Source organism: Podarcis tiliguerta (assembly GCF_965153285.1).
Source record: "Podarcis tiliguerta genome assembly, chromosome: 1".
In the NCBI taxonomy this organism is placed as follows: domain Eukaryota; kingdom Metazoa; phylum Chordata; class Lepidosauria; order Squamata; family Lacertidae; genus Podarcis; species Podarcis tiliguerta.
The window spans coordinates 4,000,956-4,020,854 of NC_139534.1; the positions used below are offsets into that span (position 1 = coordinate 4,000,956).

The 19,899-nt window shown below is 44.5% G+C and overlaps 1 long non-coding RNA gene across 1 annotated transcript; it reads left to right on the top strand.

Moving 5' to 3' along the window:
* The first annotated feature begins 12,761 nt into the window (after nt 1–12,761).
* On the top strand, nt 12,762–14,906 carry LOC310659673. The gene is made up of 3 exons (XR_014502926.1): nt 12,762–13,138; nt 13,746–13,810; nt 14,790–14,906. It is a non-coding gene; the product is annotated as an uncharacterized lncRNA (long non-coding RNA).
* Nucleotides 14,907–19,899: the final 4,993 nt, after the last annotated feature.

Below are 19,899 nucleotides of genomic sequence, written 5' to 3' on the forward strand. Positions count from 1 at the left end.
GCTGTAGAAAGGTGGTTGTTTAGGGGGGTCCCTTGGGACACAACCAAAGCTCAGTAATGCAGCATGCGCTTTTCATGTGCTGGGTGCCAGATACAGCCTCTGGCACATCCAAGTTTAAAGAATGAGGTATCAGATGACATAAATAATAAAATTATTATTACTTTGGGAAGTTTTTTAATGTTTGATGCTTTATTATGTTTTTATATGTGTTGGAAACTGCCCAGAGTGGCTGGGGCAACCCAGCTAGATGGCTGGGGTATAAATAATAACATTATTAAAAATTACTGTTATAAAGATCCCTGTCTGAGATCTTGGCATAGACAATACTAGGCTAGAGGGACAAATTGTCTGACTTTGAATAAAGCAGGATTTTTGCTTACTATTCCTCCTCCTCCTGCTGCTAGATAGAGTGATATTTTAAATGTGACGCCCCCTTTACCCCCCCCCCTTTAGTTTGTACTGTTCAATATCATTTTATTGTTTTGTTTTCAAGCTGCTTTGGGATTCAAAGGAGTGGCATTAAATATTTCTAAATGACAGATATGGATGTACAGATGAAATTTCTTCAGCCCCTCTTAGCAGAAGTATTGACTTGCTCAGAACATTCAGAGCAAGCAGGTAAATAGAGGTGAATTGTGTTTTCTCACCCCCATCACTTGTTTAACTGTTCAAAGCAGACTTGTACCTCTGATAGATGGGCCTCTGGAAAGAGCACAGTCAAACTGTATCTCCTTCCCCATCACGGCAGGGGCTATTGCTGCTTCAGGGGCATATACACCTCCCCATTTTGTGTGTGTGTGTGTGTGTGTGTGTGTGTGTGTGTGTGTTTGTGTGTGAAACAAGTGCCAGTGTAGCTCAGCTCTCTTGTTTTGAAAATCCAAAGTTGCTCACAGAAAATAAGGTAAGAAACGACATTTAGCCATGCCGTCTTTGTTTTGCTTAAAGCTTGCTTGGAACTAGTGTCAGTCTCTGATTTATCTCATTATCATGCTACAAATGCTGGACTGAGGCAAGTTGGGGGATTATTAAAATATGACAACTGATGATAATTTGAGTTGTTGTCTCCAAGGGTGAGTTCAGATAATGAATTCAAGTAGGGTAACCTTGTGTAGACTTAGCACGCAGATTTCCGCACAAATTGCAAGTGGTGGGGAAATGGCATTGTGATAGCAGTCGTTGGCTGATGGGGGGGTTGGATAAACAACTTAATGCTTTATCATTACTCCAGCAATGGAACCAGCGCAGAGCACATTTGAGGCATGGCTGATCTCCCTGGTTTTTGGCAAGTGGTGCACAAAGAAGCTGTGGAATCATACAAAGCCCGTCTAGGATGGAAATAATAAAAGAAAACAAGTATTAGCTCAGCTGCTGGGTTAATTTTAGCAGTGAAAGCAAGTTCAAAGGTAACACAGCCAAAGCTGCGCCAATAAATCCTCTCCATCTCTTGGGAGCTGGGGGGGCAGTGACTTTGGGAGACTGGCTTTTGTGCTTTGACTCTTCTGGATGGAATGCGAACAATTTCTTGGTATTATTTTCCACAGGATATTAACAAGACAAAAGCAACTCGCTGGGGATTCTCTTCAAAGGCAATAGCTGAAATGCATAAAAGCCGGCTTGAGTCACAGTATGAGCTGAAATATTTCCTTTCCTCCATCCTATTAGAATACATTATTGTTCACAGATATGCACTGATCTAGCAGTTATTGTTTGCATCTCCAAAAACAACAAAAAGGAATTCATGGCGCATACTGATTCTCAACAGAGTAACCACAAGTAGCCCACCCACATCCTGGAAACTGAGAAAAATATTCTAGGACAGGGGATGTGAATTCTAGACAGGCTTGAATCTTGGTATCCAGTTCTGGGCTTAGACATTTTCATGGCACAAAGCAAAAAGCGATGACCCAGCCATCTTTGCTTTCAAATCAAACAGAGCTCTAATTTTGGTTAAAATGACATAGAAAGATAGGGACAAACAGAACACTATGGGCAGAGATGTGGAAGCCCAGAGAAAATGAGAGCGGAATTCCTCCCTCTTCAGGCCTTAACATCTGTATTACATCTTATGCATGATCCAGTTGACAATGTGTATTGAGACTTCCAAGAAGCTTTTGATAAGCAAGTTAGTTTAGTAGTCAGGGAAAATAGGAGAGGTGCCCTTATGGATCAGTAACTAATTAAAGAACAGGGAGGAGAAGGGAATTAGTGGACAATTTTCCCAGTAGAAAGGCTATAGAAAATTGACTCTCCAAAGGATTGGCATTGGGACCAGTGATTGTTAACTTGTTCATTAATGTTCCAGCGTTAGGAATGAGCAGTGAGAGAGCCAAATGTTTTTATTCACATTTTGTTCAGGGTAGTTAAAAGGGGTGGAGGGTTGCATGGGGCTCTAAAAAGATTTCTTCAAACTAAGTGGATTGGCAAATGCAATTCCAAGCAAGAAAATTGTGTGTGTGTGTGTGTGTGTGTGTGTGTGTGTCAAAGTAAAGGTAAAGGGACCCCTGACCATTAGGTCCAGTCATGACCGACTCTGGGGTTCCGGCGCACATCTTGCTTCATTGGCCGAGGGAGCCGGTGTACAGCTTCCGGGTCATGTGGCCAGCATGACTAAGCCACTTCTGGCGAACCAGAGCAGCGCACGGAAACGCCGTTTACCTTCCCGCCGGAGCGGTACCTATTTATCTACTTGCACTTTGACGTGCTTTCAAACTGCCAGGTTGGCAGGAGCTGGGACAGAGCATCAGGAGCTCACCCCATCGTGGGGATTCGAACCGCCGACCTTCTGATTGGCAAGCCCTAGGCTCTGTGGTTTAACCCACAGCGCCACTCGCGTCCCATGTGTGTATCTTAATATCACATAAAAGCTCATGAGGTCTGAAATTGTGGTGATGGATCAGGAATGAGACCTTGGGGTCATAGTGAATTGCTTGATGAAGGTGTTGATTCTGTAGCTAAACCTTGGGACTCTTCTGCCAGGCCACAGCCCTCGCTGGCTTGCTTTGCTTGCAGCCCCTTTTGTACCTTCTTCCCAGGGCCTCTTTCTAGAAAAAAAAGGTGCCAGGACACACCATGAAGTAGCCTTCTCTGCCACACTGCAGGCTGGGCTCAGGGCAGGACAAGTGCCAGCCAAGCACCCAGAGCTGGGCTTTCCACTGCCGGGAGACATGGCCTTCTGCCTCTGTGCCATTTGCGAGGCCTTTGAAGAAGCTGGAGTCCTTTTGGTGCTGCCCGGCTGCTGCTGCCGTGGCTGCAGCAAACTCAGCCCACCTGCTGTCTGCCAAGCACCTTCTGTCGGCCTCAGAGCTGGCTGAGTGGCAGCCGTGAGTGCAGCGGTTGCCTGGCAGCTTTTTGCAGCTGTGCCGCCACAGGACAAGGACAAGGAAGAAGTGCTGCAGCTGGAGCTGGCAGTGCCAAGAAAAGGTGCACCCTCCTCACACACCTGCTTTAGAAGCCAAGATTTGCTGGCGGGGTTTCCGGGACTGAATACTGGTGAATACTGCCAGAAAAAAGCACTGCTTCTGTGGGTCTTCATAGTGTCTCTTGGTTGCCTGGATAGAGGATAGAGAGGGGCAGGTGAGTGCAGTAACTTTACAAAGGTAAAATTCACCCACTTTTGCTTCTGGCCCCCACTGGCATGTGCCAAAGGTCACCCAGAAGGAAATGCATCCCTTGGCTGAAAATAGTTGTCCCACGTCTGATGCATAGGCTTGCGCCACAAAAGGAAGGAAACACAAAAGCCCCAACAAGAAAACACAGCAAGGGCTGGCTCTGCTTTGAAGCATAGCTGTCAACTTTCAGATTTGAAAATAAGGGATCAGCAGCCTCACCTGTCCCAGAGACAGTCTACGGGATATCTAACAATCCGGGATAGCAGCAGGAAGCAGCGGGAAATGGCACTAAAATAAGGGAATTTCCCACAAAAAAAGGGAAGGTTGACAGCTATGTTTTGAAGGCTTGTTCTGGCTGAGATATCGCCTTTTGCCCCTTTCCCTCCCGTACCTGTGTGGCTGTGTTTGCTTCTCTGAGGTGTTTTTGGGGGGTGGATGGAGCTATTTTCAGTGGCTGGGACTTACCGTATTTTTTGCACCATAACACTCACTTTTTTCCTCCTAAAAAGTAAGGGGAAATGTCTGCGTGTTATGGAGGGAATGCCTACGGGTGGCATGCCTACGGATTTTCCTCCTCTAAAAACTACATGCGTGTTATGGTCGGGTGCGTGTTATAGAGCGAAAAATACGGTATATCAGCAAAATTTCTCCTCCTTGTGTTTCAATGCCCTTTTACAATTTTTCATTGTTTTCTCAGATATATCCAGTACTACTACTACTACTACTACTACTAATAATAATAATAATAATAATAAAATTTCAAACCTAGGGGTTAGCATAGGTCTCCAACAGGGGCTCGTAGAACATGCAAAGAGGACAAGTATGTGCTTTGCAAGACTGTTTGGGAAACGCCTTAAATATTATGTCCTCACAGATTTTGCAGGAGCAGCTGGGCTAAGATGAGTTTTCCCTTTTACAAAACTTGCTACCAAAATTCGCCATGAAAGTCACTTTTGCTTAGCATCAACTGGACCCATTTTAAGATGGGTTAAGGGGGGGGGGGCACACACAGCTAAAGAACTTTCAACCCTCTGCACAGGGACAAGCCGAAGGGTCCAGAGTTTGTTTGCATGATAAACCTGGGCTGTCAGAGCGTGGCATTCAGAAATGTAATCTGAAAAAGAGCAATCGTCAATGAAAATGTCACTCTAGCTGCCTGCCCTCACAGAAAACAGAGCTTCATTATCATAATGGTGAAGGCTGTGATTTGACAAAGTTAACATTGCCTTTTTAAATGGTGGAGGACAGGCATGAGGAATTTTAATGATAATAAAGGTTGTTTTCCAGTTAGAGCATGACTTGTTGACAGTCGTTGGATGCAGGTCTGTCATACTGTATTATATGCTTCACTTCCTACGTTTCAAGCTCAGTCATAAAAAATTCTCCCTGAGCAGATCTTTATATAAATAAATAGAACAACCACCTAAGACAGGGGTGGCCATCTGGCAGCTCATGAGACACAACTGACCCACAAGGCCATTATTTTATTGGGCCTTGGGCAGCCCTATCAAAGGTTAAGCAAAGCTTTGTCAGAAATATATGCCCACATTTTCATTTGAAATGAAAAGAAAACTATTTCCCAAAGCTGTAAAAGATAGTCTGCATTTTAATGTTCCATGTTTCTTTGGGTTTGGGTGCAATGCTGTGAATGATAGCTGCTCAAAGACTTTATTGAAGAATCTAATATTCTATGAAAGAGCTGAGTTTGTGGCAAGAAATACTTTCAGACTCTGAATCACTATCTGGGAACTGAGTCTGTGTGTGTGTGTGTGTGTGTGTGTGTGTGTACACACACGTGTACATACACATATATGAATCAATTGTTTCTTTTGAATAATTCTGTGATTAAAAGTAGGTTATTCAAGAATGTAAATGGGAATCTTTTTCTGGCTTAATAGATCCCCTTTGTGCTGCAGGGTTCTGTCCTAGGCCCATTGTTGTTCAACATCTTTGTGAATGACTTGGATGAAGGAATTGAGGGAATGCTCCTGAGATTTGCAGGAGACACCAAACTGGGAGGGGAAGTAATGCCACAGAAGACAGAATCAGGATTCAAGATGACCTTAACAGACTGGAGAACTGGGCCCAAACTAACAGAATGAGCAGGGACAAATGTAAGGTTCTACCCTTAGGCAGGAAGACCATAAAATGGGGAACACCTGGCTTACTAGCAGTACATGTGAAAAGGATCTAGGGGTCTTTGTAGACATCTAGTCTCCCGATCTAGGGAAGTAATAGTACCACTCTGTTTTGCCTTGGTCAGACCACACATGGAAGACTGTGTCCAGTTCTCAGTGCCAAAGTTTAAGAAGCTTATTGTCAAGCTGGAGCATGTGCAAAGCAAGGCTGCCAAGATGATCAAGGTCTGGGAACCAAGCCTTATGAGGAATGGCTGAGGGAAATGGGTCTGTTTTGGCCCGGAAAAGAGGAGACTGAGAGGAAATATGATAGCCATCTTCACAACAACCTAAACTCCCAAACAGCATATGAATTGATATGGCTAACCTGGCCCAACAACTCCAACACAGGCATCCAAACGTCACTGCAATCAACCAGGCCCTGGGCTATCTCTCACGATACCAACACAAACAAATAAATAAATAATCTATCCATGTGATGCTGACACAAAATTCCACACATAAACTATCATTACCCAACCTTCCCCCCCCCACCTCACAAAACCTACGACAGGACTGTCTTACAACAAATGCAAATGACCTGTAGAAAGGACATTATAAACAACAACAAACTAGACATTTTATGTACCTTTGTTAACCCTGAAAATCTTACAACAAAAAATAAATTATATATAAAATACAGTGGTACCTCGGGTTACATACTCTTCAGGCTACAGACTCCGCTAACCCAGAAATAGTACCTTGGGTTAAGAACTTTGCTTCAGGATGAGAACAGAAAGCGTGTCCTGGAGGCGCAGCAGCAGCAGGAGGCCCCATTAGCTAAAGTGGTGCTTCAGGTTAAGAACAGTTTCAGGTTAAGAACGGACCTCCGGAACGAATTAAGTACTTAACCCGAGGTACCACTGTATCTCTAAAGCAGTCACATAGGGTTTTTGTCTCCTAAGATATGAGCTGGCCTTCCCAGTTTGGTGTCATCTGCATATTTGATGAGTATCACACTCTTTCATCCACGTTATTTATAAAGATGCCAGACATCACGAGGCACGAGGCAGATCTCTGCAGCACCCCACTTCTCTTTTCGCTCCAGGCTGATGAGAAGGCATTAGTGAGAACTCTGGGTACAGTCCATCAACCAACTATAAATCTGCCTGACTGTAAAAGGTAAAAAGGTAAAGGACCCCAGACGGTTAAATCCAGTCACAGGCGACTATGGAGTTGCGACGCTCATCTTGCTCTCAGGCCGAGGGAGCTGGCGTTTGTCCGCAGGTAGCTTTCTGGGTCATGTGGCCAGCAGGACTAAACCACTACTGGTGCACTGAGGACCGTGACGAGTGCCAGAGCACACGGAAACACCATTTACCTTCCCGCCACAGCAGTACCTATTTATCTATTTGCACAGGCATGCTTTTGAACTTCTAGGTTGGCAGAAGCTGGGACTGAGCAACGGGAGCTCACTCCACCGCGGGGATTCGAACCGCTGACCTTCCGATCAGCAAGCCCAAGAGGCTGAGTGGTTTAGACCACAGTGCCACCCGCATTGTCTAGACCATACTTTACCACCTTGTCCACAGGAATATCACAGGAGACCATATGCAAGGTTTGGTTTGATGGTGGAGGACCTTCCCTGCAGATGTGGGTGACCCTGGCCAATTCAGATGGCCTTCCCATAAACACCCAGAGGATGTCTGAATACTTTGGGAAGGTTTCTTGAGAGACAGGACTTGTGATTCTGTCAGCGAGTTTAAAAAATGTTTTTGTTTATCTTGGCATTTGACTGGTGGCTTCATATTTTAATTGCTGCTGCTTTATTTGCCAATATTGGTACTGTTTTAATGTCTTGTTGTTTTGTATACGTGTCTTGCTGATTCTTGTTAGCCTTCTTGTGAGAGTTTTACCCTAAAAGGTGGGATACAGATATATTCAAATGAAGTTCTGATTCTGCCTTCCCTTTTCTAACTTCTTGAGAATTAGGCAGAGGGCTAAGCTTCACCACAGCAGTTGCAATGATTGTGCTGCTGAGGAAGATCAAGAAAGGCAGGGATGTTGTCTTTGAATTCAGATACTTTTTTATTTAAGCCATCATTGACAAATGGCTTGAGTGAAGGCAGCTAATAAGAAGTAACTTCTTAGACTATAACAAGGGCACTCGATAGGTAGTACGCTGGCCGAGCTAATCCTGCCAACTAAAAGACAGGCATGCACATTAAAGTTTGGAGCAGGAACTCATTATATGCTTCAGTTCACTAACAGACCTGCAGGATTAGTGATTAACAGTCCTCCAGTGTGGAAGTCAAGAATTCTAGGCCTCTGCAGGCACAACACCATGTACAGGATAACACAATTGTAGGAGCACTTTCTTTCTTCATGAAGTTGGATAAGCTAACACAATTTGCTCAAATTAAGCACACTTAATTAAGAGAGGTGCTTGCTGCATGATCAGTTCCAAGCACATAAAGGGCCTGTGGGAAGAACCCCTCAACAACGACACATGTGCTGGCCATGCATCTGGCTGATGCATGAGTGATGTTAGTCTGGAAGCAGCAGGAACCCTAGTCCCAAATGCTGCTTGAAAATGAATTTGCTAAATATGTGGGCACATACCAGGAAGTTACAGCCAGTCACGGGTCCCCAGCACATGTGTTCTGTCTATGTGCCATATATACATACAACCAACTGAACTTTACAGTCTTCATCAGAGGCATGAGTGTATATGTATAACACAACTGTCACGTAAAGTGAGAACATGCCGTCTTCCAATCTTGTCTTGTTCTGGATTTAACTCGAAGGTTTGTGGCGGGAAGAGGTACTTGCCGAGTAGTTTGTGTTTTGATGCATTTTAATGCCGTTGCCAATTTTAAAGTTTATCCTTTACCTTTCCCCAACCCAACCACAATATTTCTAGCCCACAAAACAGCTATTTGGTGGGCATTGCATGGGGTAGACCTATATTATTTGCACCCAAAAACAAAAGATCAACATCAGTGGCAAAAACAGCAGCAGCAGCAGCAAGGAACATTCAGGGAGCCATGGGAGAGACTCATCTAAAAACCTGGTGGCTGCAGAATAATGGATAGTGAGTCACTTGCTTCAAGAAACACTGGAGGGGGACTGAAGACTTAGGAGTCTCTTTCACCTGTTCACCCTTCTAAAGCTGAGGCCTGAAGACTGTGAATCTTATTGGATGGATTTCCCCCAAATTGATTTTTGAACTTTGAATTTTGTTATTCATGCTTTTATACTGTATTTTATGCTGCTTCTATGTTGTATTACAATTGATTTGAATTTGTTGTTAGCCGCCCTGAGCCCGGTTTTCTGAACTGGGAATAATAATAATAATAATAAAGAATTATTATTATTATTATTATTATTATTATTATTATATGGCCAAAGCCCTGGCCTGACAACAAGCATCTCCCCTCCTTTCTGTGATCTCCTACCTGACATGCTCCCTGAGCCGCTGGATGCGTATGCCAGTATGAGAGACCCTATATTTCTCTCTCAAGTCAGGCTCAAGTATTACGTCCATGAAGGCCTGGGCTCTGTAGGCTCTGTAGGCTCTGAATCACCAGCCTCAAGACCCTGACCCAATCCCACAGCCAATAGCACAGCAGTCCCGGCTTCTGATAGCCCGTTTCTCCAACTGTGAGCTTGAGGTCAGAGCCGTCTTTCCCGTAGAGCTGAGTGGTGTGCTGCGCCAGGGCACCGGCCTCTCAGGGGCGCCCCAGAAAGAGGAGCTGCGTGGCTTTGCAGCCAGCCTCCCCTTTCCCTGCACGCCTGCCAGCTGCGCCCTGCCAACCGTAAGAAAGGGAGACCGGCAGGAGAAGCGGATCTCAATCAGCCTCCCCATTCTCAAAGGGAGACAAGCAGCTGATTTCAATCGGTCCAGCTTGTGGTGGCGGACTGAGCATCTACGTCCCCAGCGGACCAATCGGGAACGGCCCCGGGGGAACTTAAATGGAGGGCAGGAGGAGGGAGGGCAGAAGCCCTGTTTCCCGAAGAGATGGGGGAGGAAGGGTGCGCGTGCTGCTTGGCAGGTGAGTTTCTGGGGGTGGGAAAGGGGAGCTGGTCGAAAGCGGCGCCGATTCCCGCGACTCCCGAGCCTGCAGCGAGCGGCGGAGAGGCGCAGCTCCCCGGCTGGAGGAGGCAGGCAGGGGAGAGGGCGGGCGGGCGTCGTCCTTGCAGAGGTACAGAAAGGCGGGCGCCATCTGGGGGGGGGGGGGAGAGACTCGCCAGGAGAGGCTGGGACTGGGCAGGAGCGCCCAGCGGTTAGAGCGATCGCTCTGCGCGGAGGAAGGGAAGGGTCCCTCGGGGGGTTTCCCTGCATTTCCTCCACAAGAGGAGGGGGAAGCCGCCTCGAGTCCTGGCCAAGGGCGGGAAGCAAGAATTTCCTGCGAGCAGCTGGAGGCAGCTGGGGGGGGGAAGGCGCTCTCCAGAACCAGGAGCATATGCCCCGCTCCGCTGCGCCTCTCCAGCCCAAACCGCTTTGGAGGAACTGCCGGAGCAAAAGGGGTTTAACTGCCGCTTCCACGAAGAACCCCAGCGCTTTGAAGGGGACGCGTGTCATCCACGCGCTGAGAATCCGATGCAGCCAATCAGGAAGCGGCTTCCTGCCTGGCCTGACCCACCCAAGAGACGGGGGGAGCGGAGGAACCTTTTTAACCCCAGCACCACCAGGGCCCTGTGAAAATAGGCGAAGGGGGGAGCTAGGGGAGAATTCCTCCCCCCTCCACTCATTTCCCGAAGGACGTGGAGGCGGCTCGAATCTCTCGAACCTCCCTCTAGTCCTTCCTGCAGGATCGAGCGCCCTTTGTCTCCTCGCCTCCCCCCGCCCAGGCGCCTGAGATCGATTCGCCCACCCCTCCTTAGGCATTACTACGGAGCAACTTGTGCCCCTACGTCTCCAGTTGACCAATTGGAAACGGCCCCGGGGGAGGTCAGAGGCGGCTTTGTCCCAAAGAGATTGGACAGGCAGGGAGAGGGCGGAGCCATCCCGGAGGGGGGGCACCCTCGCGACGCTCGGCCCCCCCTTGGATGTTCGCCCCGCCCCCTCAGGCGGCACGAGGAGGATGTTTTTATTATTATTATTATTATTATTATTATTATTATTATTATTATTATTATATTTTACATTTCCTACCACTGGGCGATTTACAATATAAAAAAACAAAAAATTCCATAATAATTAAAAAAATAATAAAACACAAACATCGTTTAAAAGACTAAAGATTGTTTAATTAGCCAAAGGCCTAGGAGAAGAGGAAGATTTTTGCCTGGCACCTAAAATATGTAACAAAACGCCAGGCATGCCTCCCTGAGGAGAGCATTCCACAAGATATGCCAGTTCTAGGTTCTGTTGGTCGAGGGCAGGTGCACTACTGTATATACTGACCCGCACACTACAAACTGGTATTAGTGGTGGCTGTTTTTGTTGGTCTGTGGGACGCGGGTGTAGGACTTGCCGATCGTATGGTCAGCGGTTCGAATCCCCGCAGCGGGGTGTGCTCCCGTCGCTCGGTCCCAGCGCCTGCCAACCTAGCAATTCGAAAGCACCCCCGGGTGCAAGTAGATAAATAGGGACTGCTTACTAGCGGGAAGGTAAACGGCATTTCCGTGTGCTGCGCTGGCTCGCCAGATGCTGCTTGTCACGCTGGCCACGTGACCCGGAAGTGTCTGCGGACAGCGCTGGCTCCCGGCCTGTAGAGCACACAACCGTAGAGTCTGGCAAGACTGGCCCATATGGCCAGGGGTACCTTTACCTAATCTGATGGTGATAGTAAAACAGGTTCACAACTTTGCTTTCGTTTTTTTAAAGAAAATTGAAAGCAAAGAGATAGCTATGATGGCGCAGTAATATCTCACTTGGTGAGTTCTTTGAAAGATAGAGCAGGTTTGTAAATGGGGGTTGGTAGAAAAAACTAGCATTGAAGGATGCTGCAGCTTGTGTGCATTACAGGAACATCCTGCTGGATCAGACCAACGATACCATTCATGATTTTACACCTCTGTCAGGTCCTTCCTTTCCTCTGAAAGCCCCAAATGCTTTGGAGGAAAGAGGTTTGTGTGCCATAGGACCTGCTCTGTCCTCTAAGCTACGCTGCTGCCCTAAGATGAAGTAGAGCAGGGTTAGGCAACCTAAGGCCCGTGGGCTGGATGCTGCCGAATTGCCTTCTAAATCTGGCCCGCGGACAGTCCGGGAATTGGCGTGTTTTTACATGAGTAGAACGTGTCATTTTATTTAAAATGCATCTCTGGGTTATTTGTGGGGCATAGGAATTTGTTCATTTATCCCCCAAAAATATAGTCCGGCCCACCACATGGTCTGAGGGATGGTGGACCGGCCCACGGCTGAAAAAGGTTGCTAACCCCTGAAGTATAGGATTTTGTCTTGGCACCAATCTGGGGTTGACTTGGCTATACTGCAAGAGGTGGGGTGGGAGGAGTGCCATCTTCTGCTTTGGCTCAGGCAGCAAAATATATTGGGCCAGCCTTGTGTGCTTTCTGCTTGAGATGTAGCCGGCCAACTATATATTGGGACTGTGGAAGGCTCATGAACTTCTGAAGTGTTTAATGGGGCTGTTTCTGCCTGGGAAATAGCAGCTGCAGAAATTCAGCTGCTCTGGGTTTCAAGTCTGTTTGGCACAGCAGTCCTAATCCTTATTCAAAAGCAAGTTCCATTGACATTGCTGGAATGTGCTGAAGAGGTGCAGACTAAACAATGCCCATGTTACTACATTTATATACCACCTTTCCTCCAAGAAGCTAAGAACCTCACAGAGTGTTTGTTGGGGGGGGGGGAGGAAGGGAAAGGAGAATGTTAGCCGCTTTGAGACTCCTTCGGGTAGTGATAAAGCGGGATATCAAATCCAAACTCCTCCTCCTCTTCAAAGAAGGCTGCAGTGTCCACTGGAGCCTCTCCATCTTGGGCCAAGTTATCAAGAAGCTTTGTGCCGATCAGGCTGGGTTAGGACAATACAGTTAAGAAAGGTTCTTTAGTTTGTGCTGTATTGAAAAGTGTTCTCACTTGATTCTAGACCAGCTAGCCAATGTAGTGCCATCCCTAGTTGTTTGACTACAATTCCCACCACCGCAGGCCATTGGTCATCTGTCTGGGCCTGATGGGAGTTGTCATCCGACAACTTTTGGAAGCCACCACATCAGCTGTCTCTGTCCTAGATATAAAAGATCAGCTCTTGGGCCAGTTTTGCGTCTACTTAATAAGTAAAAACCTCCTTGTTCTTTTTTTGGTCATCCTCCTCCACCAGAGACTACATTAACTACAGGGGTAGCAAGCTGACACGGATTCTCCAGAATTCACTAAATGGAAATACTAAGACGGTGATTATCTGCACAGTCACTCAGACATCCTTGGAAGAAACTCTTGGCACTCTCCAGGTAAAACTAGACAGTTCCGTTTCCTTCCCCGAAATGTTTTGTGGGCAAAGTTGCCCAAAGTAGCAAGTAGGCAAGAAGTTATTTCCCTCTCTTTAAACTGGCATGCTTTGTTCTAGTGTAAGTATCTACAGTTATAGAATGTAGATGTAGCACTTCCTCTAATAGCTGGGGTGGGTATTGACGGCAAACTCTCAAACTCTTAAAAAGGGAGCTTGTGAAGACATGGTAGTCATGGAGTCTTGAATATCAGGTGGAAAAGGAAAGGTGGGGAGAAAGGCCTACTTGAGCTCCTGATAGCTTATCTGTTGCCCTCCAGATGTTGGAGGACTCCAACTCCCATCAGCCATGGTCAAATGATGGGAGCTGTAGTTCAACAACATTTGGAGGGCACCAGGTTGGCTAACCTAGGCTTCTCCCTTCTATGAGAGGTGAAGGTGTGCTGCAACATTTCGTTTAATGGGTCGCTTTTGCATTTACCGTAATAGCAAATGTTGATTTTTAAGATTCCATACTTCTGTAATTTTCAAAAAGAGATTTTAACAAAGGTATTTTTTTCTGACTTCTCCTTCAAAGAGCAGTTCTGACTGCATGTGCCTATCTCTCCTAGTTTGCGAGTACAGCAAAAAATATGGAAAATCTTAAGAGAGATCGTTGGAATGATGCCTAGAAGAAGTAAGTTGTTTTCTTTGAAATCTGAGTTCTAGGCTGGAACAGGTCAAATTGCATCTATATCAATTTTTTTGTTTTGTTTTGTTTTTAAATAGGGTTCATGCTCTGTTTTGCCAGCAATTACACCTTAAAAGCATAGCATTCTTTTAGTTGGTGACTCGGATTATAAAACTTTTTCTGTTCCGGGTCAGCTGCCTATACCATGTGTGGAGGGCGTAATCTGTGTTTAGATACACTCTCCGTTTTAAGAGTCTGGCTGAATTTTAATGGCAACCCTGAATAAAGTTGACAACCATTTCGTACAGGGGTTCTATTCCCGGCCCCACATACGTTGGAGGGGCATGTATAAGGGTACCCCAGCCCTGTTACGCCCTTTTCGTGACATGCTGAGCAAAGTTTTTGGGTCACTTCCAGGTTTGTTGCCATATGCAATCTCATGTCTTTCGGATGTGCATTAATCGGTTGTTGCGTGTATACAACCCTTTCCGCACTGGGGGTGGTGCAGACTTAATTTCAAAGAACTGACTTGAGGAACTTAAATGCTTTCATTGCTTAATGCTAATGTTTAACCTTCACAGCCATTAGTACTTACAGTACGTTATTACCATCACAGTACAGTGGTACCTTTGGTTACGTACTTAATTCGTTCTGGAGGTCCATTGTTAACCTGAAACTGTTCTTAACCTGAAGCACCACTTTAGCTAATGGGGCCTCCTGCTGCCGCCGCACCATCGGAGCACAATTTCTGTTCTCACCCTGAAGCAAAGTTCTTAACCTGAAGCACTATTTCTGGGTTAGCGGAGTCTGTAACCTGAAGCGTATGTAACCCGAGGTACCACTATAATATACAAATTAACAGCCACAATCCTCACAAGCAAGAAGTGGTCTACACCAAAGCACATGGGTATCCTATCCTTACTAGGAACATTGTGTGCCATTCAACCTTTGGTACTGATGCTTTCCCTTTCTGGTTTCATCACAGTCCCAGCTGGCACAGATCCTTGAAGAGAAGAAGGCTCTTGAAAACGAGCAGCAGGAGAAAATAAGGATTGTCACCAAGATGCTGGTGACACCATCTGCTTCTTCTGCATCAGCAGAGGAGTTCAAGTTAATATTTAAAAATTTAAATGTTGTGGGACCTTTGGTGGAAAACTGGTGGCTCTTCCACATTTCTTGTCTCAGCAGAAACTGCTGCTTGCCTTCTATCACTGTGTCATTGAGAGCGTGCTCACTTATGGCTTATGTGTGTGGTACGGAAGCTGTACTATCCAGGACATGATGGGGTTGTGCAGGGTTGTTAAGGCAGCAGAGAGCATTGTTGGCTGCCCACTCTCCACCTTAGAGCAGATTTATGCCACAAGGTGCCATAGGAAGGCACTGGACATAGTAAAAGATCCATCACATCCTGGTCACTGTCTCTTTTTGCTCTTGCCGTCGGGACGGAGATACAGGACGATGAAGACAAGAACGAGCCGTCTTAAGAACAGCTTCTTCTCCAGAGCGATCTCGGCCCTGAATGGGAAGCCCGGACTTTGAAAGTCATCTAATCTCCCTTGCTGTATTTTACTATATTGTTTAATTTGTGTTTTTATGGAGCAGTCAAGTAATTTCGTTGTCCCCGAAGGGGGCAATGACAATAAAGATATTATTATTATTATTATTATTATTATTATTATTATTATTATTTAACCAAATTGGGCGAGGGACGCCTGGGAATGGCTAGAAGAGTGCCACTGTAGAAAAGGACCTTCTGATGTGTGGAAGCTTAACCTAGCTCTGTTGAGGGATGCTTGAAGCAGGAAGTTCATCCCGGGAAGCTGGTATATCTCCAGGGAGCTGCTGGTGGTAGCCTTGCATGTATAATCAATCGGAACACTATTGTTTAGTCTTAGCCAAATGCCTTGAATTCTTTGGTCGGTTTGTCAATCTTAATGTAATGCTGCACCACACCTAAACCTCCCTTCAAGCTGGGAAATGGAATGGTGTGCCTAAACACCTTGCACTTCTGGTGTTTTTCCTCTTACTTGCTTTATCAGGAGGAAGTATCGTCAAAAGACTTGCAGATCAAGGAGCAAAGGAGTAAAACCGAAGCACTGGAAAACCACGTTAGTGAGCTACAAAAGATTTTGAATAACACGGGGGCTGAAATGGAAAAAATGAAGCAGTGCTCTCAGTGATGCTCTGGCAGTGAGACAGTGGTTAACAATCACCAGCAGTTTAAATGCCAGATGGAAATAGGCTACCAAAGTTGTACAGTAACAGCAGCATCTTCCTCCTACTAGACAAGAATAAGTTATTCACTTAAGTAAAGCTAGAGAGCCTTCGAAGCACAGCAAAGAACTTTCAGGCGGCCCTTTGAAAGCATCCTGCACTGCTTCCTAGGCGTAGTTTCTTCAGTATTGCATTAAGCACTTCAACTTGCGATGAAGCAGCAGCAGCAGCATGAGGCTGTGTGAAAGCCCTTTCCCCCAAACACCTCCCTGCTGCTCCTGAAACCTCTTTAAGCAGACAGCTAATTTTGATTATTATTCTCTTTCTCTTTCTGCCTCTTTCAAGAGCCTCAAACTCATAAATGGATATGTCTGCCTTCAGCTCTCTGAGCTCACATACCAGCTGCTCTTTCTCTAGTCATAATAATAATAATATAATAATAATAATAATTACGGTCCAACGACCCGTAACATAGATACAGAATAAAATACAGACTCATATAGACAACCCCCCCAGGGAAGGTAGACTGAAGCGTTATTTGTTTAGTCATGGGTATGTTGATCTTTGATTCATATGACTACTGAAAGAAACTTTGCCACGGCCACTGTGATATCATTGGACTTGTCGTCCAGAAGTATAGTAGGCTTCAGATTGAGCCGGCCGATTTGCCAGTAGTGGTTTAATCAATAGTTCCCTCGCTTGATCATATTGTCCGCAATGCAATAAAATATGCCTCATGCAGTCAACGTCCTGAGAGCACACACAGATCCTATTTTGATAAGGGATACCTCTCAGTCTGCCATTTAACACTTCTGATGGGAATACATTTAATCTGGCTTTGGTGAAAAGACGCCGATATGTTGGTACAGACAAATTTCTAAGATATGCTGGTGTCTGAAAATTGAACCCATAGTGAATTCCTACTGTTAATGGGCCACAGATAACATGAGATTGAGATAGGAGATCACTATGTGATATGTCCCAGAGCCTTTGCCTCAGAGATTCAAGGGCGGTATCATAGCCCAGATGGTACAGGAGAGAAGGTGGCATACCAAGCCAAGTGGCTTTTCTAACCATCATTTTCATCCATGAGCTGGTAAACTCCTTGTTGTTTAGGTATGGAAGTAACCCCTTCCCTAGGCCAAAGACTGAGATCTTGAGCCAGTATCTCAGGGAAGCCCACCATGCTTTAGTTCATAGAGGACATTCACCTGTTTCTAAAAATAGTATTGCCTTTGGAACACAATTTGGAACTTGTAGGGGGGACTGGAGAAACTTTGCCTTTCTCACACCATAAATATGCATGCCAACCAAATCGGTTGTCATGTCCTTCCGGATCTAATAAATCAGTATTTTCTAATTTGATCCAGTCCCGGATCCAAGTAATGCAGCTTGCATCATAGAAAAAATGAGAAGAGAGATGCCTCCTCTTTCTTTCACATCTGTTAATATTTTGTTTTATTCTCGGCTTCTTCCCTTTCCAGATAAATTTAAATATATCTTTTTGCCACTTTTTGAAGGAAACTGCATCACTTATTCCCGGTATTGTTTGGAATAAAAACAACATTTTTGGCAATACATTAATCTTGATTGCTGCAATTCTGCCTATTAAGGAGAGATTCATTCTTCCCCATGTTTCTAGATTCCTTTTTATCATTCCAACACTTTTCATAATTATCTTTATAAATATTAATATTTTGGTCTTGTTTAAATAATTTTGTCAGCCACTCTGAAAGGTGTAAAAAGAAAAGATGACCTAGAAATAGGATTATTTACACACCCACTTTGTCTTACCTCTTTTTCTGTTTCCCTTTCAAGAGCCTCAAACCAAAAGTGGGTATGTCCTTCCAGGTCTAATAAATCAGTATTTTCTAATTTGACCCAATCCTGTATCCAAGTAATGCAGCTTGCCTCATAGAAAAATTTTCAGTCTGGAATACAGCCATTTTTTCATATGTGGTGGAATTGTAAAATAATTATAAATTATTGGGACATGATTTATAATGAAATGGAAAAAAATGTTCAAGTTAACCTTTGGTAAAAGTTCAGTAGCATTTTTATTAGGTATTGTAGGGCAATATTTACCAAAAGATAATAATCTCTTTATGTATGCAACAACAGTGGCCAGAATTCTACTACCTCAAAGATGGAAAAGGGACAAAATACCAACAAAAAGGACATTGGCAAGAAAAGTTCATGGAATACGCTGAAATGGCGAAGTTAACTGAAAGACTCAAAGATAAGGACAATAATGACTTTTTAAAAGATTGGGAACCTTTTATGATATATATACAGAAACAATGCACTGAAATGAACTAATTTACAGGATTCGAGTAATGCACTTACAATGGACATATTTAAATAGAAAATAATAATATGAGGTAAAAATGTTAAGAATAATTAATAATACAATTTTAATTTCAGTATATAAGGCATCAAAACTATAAGCAGAAAAAATAAATATGCTATAAACCAAAAAGGGAAGTTGGGGGAAGTCACTGGGGGGGGGGTTAATTGAAATTTAAAAATGTACAGTAATTTGATTTTTTTATTATGTTAAAATTTGTAAGCTTAATAAAAAAAATTAAAAATGATTGCCAAGCATTCCAAGATCAAGTCCTTTGTGAAGGTCTACAATTTGCACCAATAAATATTTTTTAAAGCCCCTCCCCCCAAAAAAACTGTTCATGGTTTTTATACTTTATATGTAAAAAACTTTTTTTTAATGTGATTTTAAAAGATGAAATAAATAACAGACCTTTGCACAAATATTTCTGTTGTTGAAACTGAAGTCATCTTTCTAAAGTGTGGTGGCATAGAGATAAATTGAGACGTGTGTGAGCTCATCATGACAACCAGGACTCCGTAGCCACATCTCCAAGGGGATCAGTGATTTCCAAACTTCCATGGATCACTTGAAAATTGCTGAGGGTCTTTGTGGACCATTTAATAGCCTTTCTGCCTGTTGTAGCAATTGTAACATTCTGCGATGAGACAATGTATGGTCTTTCATTGAATTTCTATTGTTGCTTTTATTTATTGTGTTTCATTGTACTACAGTTTGCATTCCATTGAACTCAAATAATACAATAAACTACAATATGAGAAATAAAAGAAGCAACAAAAATTATAATTAAGAATTTAAGTGCCAGGAGGTGCCGGTCTACCTGGCGGAGGGGTTGACAGCATTACCAGGTCCAGCAGCCCATGGCCTCCTTGAGACCTACGGGTCTACCTCATGCAGAGTGCGAGATTGTGTCCAGTGCCCCAGGGTCTACTCCCTGGGAAGGCTCGTTCTTCCCAGTCCCCTTTGGAGGAAGAAAGGCTTCCCTAAAGCCCTAACCCAAATCCCTAACCCTAAAACCCTGGCCCTAACCCCTAACCCAACCATAATCCCTAACCCAACTTTAGTCCCCTAACCCTAAGGCCGAGAACAATCTACACTTAAAGTGCTTGCTGGTAAACATTTGCAGCCGTAGACTGGTCTGTAATAAAAAGGCAAAGAGTTCTAACATTAGAGAGAATGACAACCTGCACATGATGTGACCTCCTTCCCCCACATTCCTAACAGTCTTCAATGTCATCTAAGTGAAAAATGCCATCAATATTTGCACTACTTTGTTGGCCAATGGGGAATACAGTTTGATGCTGCAGAGATCTTCCTTTATCTGTTTGTGTGTGTTAGTATTTTATATACTGATAAGAACACATTTTTTGCTTGACTCTTAAAACTTGAAAGCTGGAAAGCTGCAATCTTTTACACTTACTGAAATGTAAATCCCACTGCAATGATTTTTACTTATGAACATGCATGGAATTCAATATCAAGGGTACTTCTGTGACATATTGCAATAATTCAGTTTTATTGCACTCTATGTGAA